The following is a 9,817-nucleotide window of genomic DNA, read 5'->3' as shown; positions in this document are numbered from 1 at the left end:
ATGATTTTAGGCAAGCCACCTAACCTCCATTTCCCTCAGGCTCCTCAATTGTAAAATGGAGATACTAATGGTATTTAACTTCCAGGACTATGGTGACAATCACATGAGATAATATTTGTAATGCATTTAGCACATAGCAGGCAACATACTAGCTCTTATTGTTGTTAATTATCATTATTTATTATTAATACTGTATATTGTTTTAAATGTTAAAACTATAACACACAAGTTCCACAAAAGTAGAAGGAAGGATGAAGACAATGTTCTTTTTTTAAAGGAATAAAAACAATTTTACTTAAATAAGATTAAAAAGATAAAACTTAGGATACAATTTCCCTGGCAACCAGACACATGGGCGGTGGGAGTTCTACTAAAATGTTTGACACCAACTCTGCCTAGGTTGGGCCTTTTATTTCTTAGGTGGCAAAGAAACTCTGTAATTGATGATTTCAAGAATATCCTCACTGTTCTTTTTTTGTTTTAAATTAATTAATTAAAACTTACTTTAGTTTACAACACTCAGTTCCACAAGTTTTTGAGTTCCAAATTTTCTCCCCCTCCCTCTCCTACCCCCTACCTCCCCCAAGATGGCATGTAATCTGATATAGGTTCTACATATACCTTCACATTGAAATTATTTACATAATAGTCCAGTTTTAAAGAAGAATTATAACCAATGGAATGAATCATGAGAAAGGAGAAACGGAACCAAAAAAGAAGGAAAAAAAGAGAGCAAATAGTTTGCTTCAATCTGCATTCAGACTCCATAATTCTTTCCCTGGATGTGGATAGCCTTTTCCATCATGAGTCTTTTGGAGCTGTATTTGAACCTTGCATTGTTGAGAAGAGCCAAGTCTATCAAAGTCATCAAAGAAGCACTGTGTCTGTGGTTGTGTACAATGTTCTTCTGGTTCTGCTCCTTTCACTCATCATCAAATCATATAAGACTTTCTAGGTTCTTATGAAGTCCAGCTGTTCCTCATTTATTATAGCACAATAGTATTCCATTACATTCATATACCTCAATTTGTTTAGCCATTCTCCAATTGATGGGCATCCACTTGATTTCCAATTCTTTGCCACCACAAAAAGAGCTGCTAGAAATATTTTTGTTCTGTGTCCCTTTCCCCCTTCTATGATCTCTTCAGGATACAGCCCTGTAAGTGGTATTACTGGGTCAAAGAGTATGCACATTTTTTCTTCAGTATTTCTTGGGTGTCCTTCAGCAAGTTTTGTTTTTCATGGTTTTTTTGCATCACTCTCATTTCTCTTCCTAATTTTTCCTCTACTTCTCTTTCTTGCTTTTCCAAATCATTTTTGAGCTCTTCCATGGCCTGATCCCAATTCATATTTTCTTGGAGATTTTTGATGTAGGCTCTTTGACTTTGTTGACTTCTTCTGGCTGTATATTTTGGTCTTCTTTGTCACCAAAAGGGGAATCTAGAGTTTGAGTTGGAGTCTGAGTCTGAGTTTGTCTTGCTGCCTGTTTATGTTTCCAGCCAACTACTTGACCCTTGAGCTTTTTGTCAGGATATAACTGCTTGTAGAGTAGAGAGTTCTTTGTCCTAAGCTTTAGGGTCCAAGCACTGCTGTTTTCAGAGCTACTTCTACTCCACCATCACCCCAGGCTCTGTCACACCAGCGCTCCTCCTCCCCTAAGAACTGTCAACCAGGACCACAATACAGATCCAAGCAAAGCACAGCAACAGATTCTGCCTTTGTAACCACAAAGCACTCCTTGCATTCCCGCTGTGATCTGCTGCTAGATTCTTCCCACCTTGTAAGTCAGGGAATAGGGAAGCAGCTGATGCTGGAGTTCTGGAAGCAGCCTCAGGAACTTCCACCTGCTGCTACCGCCACCACTGCACCACCTCCTCCACGCCCAGAGATGTTGACTGGACCACTCTGAACTTGGTACCACAGTTTCCACCTAATCTGTTCTTTGGTGTTTGTGGGTTGAGAAGACTGGTAACTGCCACAGCTCACTATTTCATGGCCCCAAGGCCTGTTCCAGGTGAGTGATTCTGGGTCTGGTCTGTCCCGGTGCAGCCCACACTGGGCTGCCCTTTACTCTCAGCGCTGTGCAATAAACCCTTCCTGGCAACCATCCAGGCTCTCCTGGGCTAGAGATCTGTTTCCTTCTGCTATTTCATGGGTTCTGCTGCTCTAGAAATTGTTCAGAGCCATTTTTTTCAGGTGTTTGGAGGGACCTGGGGGAGAGCTAAAGCAAGTCCCTGCTTTCCAGCCACCATCTTGGCTCCACCCCCCAAGTATGCACATTTTTATAGGCCTTTGGACATAGTTGCAAATTGCTCTCCAGAATGCTTGGATCAGTCTACAATTCCATCAACAATGCAATAGTCTTTCAATTTTCCCACATCTTCTCCAGCATTTATCATTTTCCTATTTTGACATGTTAGCCAATCTGACAGGAGAGATGTGGTACCTAAGAGATGTTTTGATTTTTATTTATTGAATCCATAGTGATTTAGAGCATATTTCCATCTGACTGTAGATATCTTTAATTCCTTCTTCTGAAAATTGCTTGTTCATATCCTTTGACCATTTATCAATTGGGGAATGACTTGCATTCTTATAAATTTGACTCATTTCCCTGTGTATTTTAGAGATGAGGTCTTTATCAGGTTGTAAAAATTTTTTCCCAATTTTATGCTTCCCTCCTAATCTTGGTTGCATTGTTTGTACAAAAACTTTGTACAAAAACTTTTCAATTTAGTGTAATCAAAATTATCCATTTTCTATTTCATAATGTTCTCTATCTCTTGTTTAGTCATAAATTCTTCCCTTCTCCATAAGTCTGACAGGTTAGGACAATGTTCTTAACAGACAGTCTCTTGAGATCACCTCTGATAATATGATCTATGATTTTATGTTTCTTTCTGTTAATCTTGACAAGGTGGGATATTGAGTCTACATAACTCATTATTCTCAAGCCCTCCACCCTCTGTTATTTTTAATAATCTGTTCCCATCAACCATACTTCAATATCTGTAGAAAAAGAGAATTATGTAGTCAGGGAATTCTTGGACATGGCATCTACCAATCTGGTTTGGATTTTTGGCCTTGTCTTTTAATAGTTGTGTGACCCCAGGCAATCCATTTAACTTCTCTAGGCTTCTTATATAAAAAGGAAGACATGATTCTTTACAATTGATATTACAGAGTTATTATGAGGAAAGAACACATTTGATCCATTATTTTTCTTGGAGACTTGATAAATGGCAGGACATCCAACTAGAAATGGTTCAGCGACCTTCTCCTGTTGTACTTCAGCTCCCTACTCTATTGGTTGGTTGCTACCAGAACATTCTTCTTTTTAGAATGGCCAAGACTAGCAATCCTTCATTCTTTTTTTTAAAATTTAATTTAAATTTATTTGTTTAACATATTTAGTTTTCAGCATTGATTTTCACAAGAGTTTGAATTACAAATTTTCTCCCCATTTCTACCCTCCCCCCACTCCAAGATGGCATATATTCTGGTTGCCCTGTTCCCCAGTCAGCCCTCCCCTCTATCACCCCCCGCCCCTCTCATCCCCTTTTCCCTTCCTTTCTTGTAGGGCAAGATAAATTTCTACGCCCCATTGCCTGTGTATCTTATTTTCTAGTTGCATGCAAAAACTTTTTTTTTTGTTTTTGAACATCTGTTTTTAAAACTTTTAGTTCCAAATTCTCTCCCCTCTTCCCTTCCCACCCACCCTCCCTAAGAAGTCGAGCAATTCAACCTAGGCCACATGTGTATCATTATGTATAACCCTTCCACACTACTCATGTTGTGAAAGACTAACTTCATTTTGCTCCTTCCCAACCCATCCCGCTTTATTGAATTTTCTCCCTTGACCCTATCCCCTTTCCAAAGTGTTTGTTTTGATTACCTCCACCCCCATCTGCCCTCCCCTCCATCAACCCCCCCCTTTTATTTTTTTTTTATCTTCCTCCCTCTTTTTTCCTGTGGGGTAAGATACCCAACAGAGTATGTATGGTATTCCCTCCTCAGGCCAAATCTGATGAGAGCAAGGTTCACTCATTTCCCCCTCACCTGCCCACTCCCCTCCTCCCACTGAACTGCTTCCTCTTGCCACCTTTATGTGAGATAATCCATCCCATTCTATCTCTCCCTATCTCCCTCTCTCAGTATGTTGCTCTTTCATCCCTTAATTTCATTTTATTTCTTTTAGATATCTTCCCTTCATCTTCAACTCACCCTATGTCTGCTCTCTCTCTTTTACATATATATATATATATGTATATACATACATATACACACATATATATACATACATACATATACACATAGACATATACATACATACACGTTCACCTATATATATACATAAACATATATATATATATATATATATATGTATATGTATATTCCCTTCAGCTACCCTAATACTGAGGTCTCATGAATCATACAGGTCATCTTTCCATGTAGGAATGTACACAAAACAGTTCAACTTTAGTAAGTCCCTTGCAATTTCCATTTCTTGATTACCTTTTCATGCTTCTCTTGATTCTTGTGTTTGAAAGTCAAATTTTCTATTCAGTTCTGGTCTTTTCACTGAGAAAGCTTGAAAGTCCTCTATTTTATTGAAAATCCATATTTTGCCTTGGAGCGTGATACTCAGTTTTGCTGGGTAGGTGATTCTAGGTTTTAATCCTAGCTCCATTGACCTCCGGAATATCACATTCCAAGCCCTTCGATCTCTTAATGTAGAAGCTGCTAGATGTTGTGTTATTTTGATTGTGTTTCCACAATACTCAATTTTTTTCTTTCTGGCTGCTTGCAGTATTTTCTCCTTGATCTGGGAGCTCTGGAATTTGGTGACAATATTCTTAGGAGATTTCTTTTTGGGATCTATTTGAGGAGGTGATCGATGGATTCTTTCAATTTCTATTTTGCCCTGTGGCTCTAGAATATCAGGGCAGTTCTCCTTCATAATTTCTTGAAAGATGATATCTAGTCTGAGACTGAATCTGGGTGTGCTTTCGCTGCCTGGCCATATTCCCAACCAACTAACTTGACCCTTGAGTTTTTCAGGGGGGTATGACTGCTTGTAGACTAATGAGTTCTATGTTCCACGTTTGGGGGGGAGGTGTCAGCTCTGTCACACCAGCACTCCTCCTTCCCCAAGAACCCCCAGCCCAGGCTGGGCTTAGATCTTTAGCAGGCTGTGCACTCCTGCTCTGATCCACCACTTAATTCCTCCCACCAGGTGGGCCTGGGGCCGGAAGCAGCAGCAACTGTAGCTTCCCCACCTCCGCTGCCCCCGGGGCTGGAAGCCAAACCGGGAACTCTTTCCACTCCCACAACTTTTCCCACTAACCTTCTCCGCAGTCTTTGGTGTTTGTGGGTTGAGGAGTCTGGTAACTGCCGCAGCTCACATAATCAGGGTGCTAGGGGCCCCATCTGCCCGACTCCAAGTTTGGTTGTTCCACGCTGCTCAGGCTGGGCTCTGCTCCACTCCATTCCCAGCTCCCAGCTCCGTGTGGGATAGACCTCACCCAGAGACCATCCAGGTTGTCCTGGGCTGGAACCCTGCTTCCCTCTGCTGTTCTGTGGGTTCTGCTGTTCTAGAATTGGTTCAGAGCCATTTTTTATAGGTTTTTGGAGGGACTCAGTATGGAGATCACACTTGTCCCTGCTTACCAGCTGCCATCTTGGCTCCACCCCCCTTCATTCTTCTTTAAAAATTTTTTTTATTAAATTTATTTAATGTTTTTAGTTTTCAGCATTGATTTTCACAAGAGTTTTAATTACAAATTTTCTCCCCATTTTTACCCTCCCACCCACTCCAACATGGTGTATATTCTGGTTGCCCTGTTCCCCAGTCAGCCCTCCCTTCTGTCACCCCACTCCCCTCCTATCTGCCTTTCCCTTCCTTTCTTGTAGGGTAAGATAAATTTCTATGCCCCATTGCCTGTGTATCTTATTTTGTAGTTGCATGCAAAAACTTTTTTTTTTGTTTTTGAACATCTGTTTTTAAAACTTTGAGTTCCAAATTCTCTCCCCTCTTCCCTCCTCACCCACTCTCCCTAAGAAGGCAAGCAATTCAATATAGCCACATGCGTATCATTATGTAAAACCCTTCCACAATACTCATGTTGTGAAAGACTAAATATATTTTGCTCCTTCTAAACCTATCCCGCTTCATTGAATTTTCTCCCTTGACTCTGTCCTTTTTTAAAAGTATTTGTTTTTGATTACCTCCTCCCCCTATCTACCCTCCCTTCTATCATCCCCCATTTTATCTTTTTTATCTTCCTCCTCATTCTTTCCTGTGGGGTAAGATACACAATTGAGTGTGTATGGTATTCCCTCCTTTGGTCAAATTCGATGAGAGCAAGATTCACTCATCCCCCCTCATCTGCCCCCTCTTCCGTTTCTACAGAACTGCTTTTTCTTGCTACTTTTATGCAAGATAATTTACCCCTTTCTATTTCTCCCTTTCTCCCTCTCTCAATATATTCCTCTCTTATCCCTTAACTTGATTTTATTTTTTTAGATATCATCACTTCATATTCAACTCACCCTGTGGCCTCTGTCTATACACACACACACACACACACACACACACATACACGCACATATCTATATGTGTATATATATATATATATATATGTATGTGTATATATATATGTATGTGTATATATCTATATGTGTATGTATGTATATATATATATATATATATACATATATGCATATTCCCTTTAGCTACCCTAATACTGAGGTCTCATGAATCATACAGGTCATCTTTGCAAGTAGGCATGTAAACAAAACAGTTCAACTTTAGTAAGTCACTTGTGATTTCTCTTTCTTGTTTACCTTTTCATGCTTCTCTTGATTCTTGTATTTGAAAGTCAAATTTTCTTTTCAGCTCTTGTCTTTTCACTGAGATAGCTTGAAAGTCCTCTATGTTATTGAAAATCCATATTTTGTCTTGGAGCATGATACTCAGTTTTGCTGGAAAGGTGAGTCTTGGTTTTAATCCTAGCTCCATTGACCTCCAGAATATCATATTCCAAGCCCTTTGATCCCTCAATGTAGAAGCTGCTAGATGTTGTGTTATTTTGATTGTGTTTCCACAATACTCAAATTTTTTCTTTCTGGCTGCTTGTGGTATTTTCTCCTTGACCTGGGAGCTCTGTAATTTGGAGACAATATTCCTAGGAGTTTTCTCTTTGGGATCTTTCTCAGGAGGTGATTGGTGGATTCTTTCAATTTCTATTTTACCCTCTGGCTCTAGAATATTAGGGCAGTTCTCCTTGATAATTTCTTGAAAGATGATATCTAGGCTCTTTTTTTTGATCATGGCTTTCAGGTAGTCCAATAATTTTTAAATTATCTCTCCTGGATCTATTTTCCAGGTCAGTGTTTTTTTCCAATGAGATATTTCACATTGTCTTCCACTTTTTCATTCCTTTGTTTCTGTTTTAGAATATCTTGATTTCTCATAAAGTCACTAGCTTCCACTTGCTCCAATCTCATTTTTAAGGTAGTATTTTCTTCAGTGGTCTTTTGGACCTCCTTTTCCATTTGAATAATTCTGCCTTTCAAGGCATTCTTCTCCTCATTGGCTTTTTGGAGTTTTTTTTTGCCATTTGAGTTAGTCCATTTTTTAAGGTGTTGTTTTCTTCAGTATTTTTTTCAATATTTTTTTGATTTTCCTTTAGCAAGTCATTGACTTGTTTTTCATGGTTTTCTTGCATGATTCTCATTTCTCATCCCAATTTTTCCTCTACTTCTCTTGCTTGCTTTTCTAAATTATTTTTGAGCTCTTCCATGGCCTGCGATCAGTTCATGTTTTTCTTGGAGGCTTTTGATGTAGGCTCTTTGATTTTGTTGCCTTCTTCTGGCTGTATGTTTTGGTCTTCTTTGTCACCAAAGAAAGATTCCAAAGTCTGAGATTGAATCTGAGTCTGTTGTAGTTGCCTGGCCATGTTCCCAGCCAACTTACTTGACCCTTGTGTTTTTCATTGGGGTATGACTGCTTGTAGAGTAAAGAGTACTTCGTTCCAAGCTTGAGGGGATGCACTGTTGCTTTCAGAGCTATTTCTATATAGCCAGCTGTGCCACACCAGGACTCCTCCTTCCCCAAGAACTGCCAACCAGGACCTGACTCAGATCTTAAGCAGGGTCTGAAGTCCTGTTCTGATCCTCCACTTAATTCTTCCCACCAGGTGGGCCTGGGGCTGGAGCAACTGCAGCTGTGGTTCTGTAGCTGGACCATCTCTGCTGCCCCTGGGGTGCTGGCTGAACCGCGAATTCCTTCTACTCTGTCCCCCACAGCTTTTTCCACTAACCTTCTCTGTTTTCTGTTTGTGGGTTGAGAAGTCTGGTAATTGCCACAGCTCACTGATTCAGGGGGCTAGGGCCTGTTCTGCCTGCCTCCTGGTCTGGTTGGTCCTGCTGCCACCCATGCTGGGCTCTACTCTGCTCTGCTCCCAGCTCCATGGGCAGTAGACCTCACCCAGCGACCATCCGGGTTGTCCTGGGCTGGAGCCCTGCTTCCCTCTGCTATTTTGTGTGTTCTGCAGTTCTAGAATTTGTTTAGAGCCATTTTTATAGGTTTTTGGAGGAACCTGGGGGGGAGCTCACTTTCCAGCCACCATCTTGACTCCACCCCCGCAATCCTTCATTCTCTCTAGACTAGGCCATCATGCCCCAATGTCAGCACATCACCCCTCTCAACTCCATTTTTATCTCCATTTTAATATGTTGTCTGCCCCCATTATAATGTAAGCTCACTGAGGGACTGTATTTTTGCTTGTATTTATATTCTCTGTACTATGTCTGGAACATTTGTTGTTCAGTCATATCCAACTCTTTGTGACTCCATTTAGGGTTTTCTTGACAGAGGTACTGGAATGGTTTGCCATTTCTTTCTCCAGCTCATTTTACAGATGGGGAGACTGAGGCAAACAGGATCAAGTGATTTGCCAAGGGTCACACAGTTGGTAAGTATATCAGGCCAATTTTGAACTTATGAATAGGAGTCTTCCTGACTCCAGGCAAGGCACTCTATCCACTGTGCCACCTAGCAGGTTAGAGATGAGGGGAATATTTTCTTTCATTTATTTTTGTTACAGCAACTCATGGATCAACTTTGACATTGCTTCAGGATTGCTGGCAGCTGTCGCTAGCCCTCCCCTTTCTGAATTTCTAATGCCATATCTAGCGTTCTTTAAGTCTCAATGTAATGGACAGGACCTGGGGATAGTCATCTATTTGGTGGAGGAGTGATGGCAATTAGGGAAGGAAACTGCAATGAGTGTGTTTTTTCCTAACCTTAAAAAGACTGTGGAGTGGGGCCACATGTGTGGAAGGAAGGGGTGAAGAGTGGGAGAGGAGAACAGAAAACTGCCTAGACAGTGAGGCAGGGAAAAAAGTAAATTAATAATTTAAGCATCATAATGTAAATAGAAGGAGGAACAGGGCTGGGGATTTTCCACTGAAAAGGCTAGTCTATTGAAGGTTTGCAGAGTTGCCTGAGGCCATTTTAGTCTGAGAAGTTATAGTTATCAGTGGTATGTGGTAAATATTTAATTGGCTCTTCAAATAAAAAAAAGTATGCTTATGGTTTGCCAGTTTCCAAGGTGTAACTAGCACTCTACTGGCTGTATTCCTGTAGATCTGGAAATGTGTTGATTAACCCCTATGGGTTAATAAATTTAGGACATGGAGAATAGTACCAAAAATATTCCTTCCACATCCCTCAAGAGCACCCATATAATCCTTAAGAGATCTTGGAGCCAAACCCTAGGAACTAGGTTCAGCAGTGACTATAAGAATTAAG

The sequence above is a fragment of the Trichosurus vulpecula genome, chromosome 3 (assembly GCF_011100635.1).
Source record: "Trichosurus vulpecula isolate mTriVul1 chromosome 3, mTriVul1.pri, whole genome shotgun sequence".
Classification (NCBI taxonomy): domain Eukaryota; kingdom Metazoa; phylum Chordata; class Mammalia; order Diprotodontia; family Phalangeridae; genus Trichosurus; species Trichosurus vulpecula.
Note: the sequence above shows the minus strand (reverse complement) of the source record.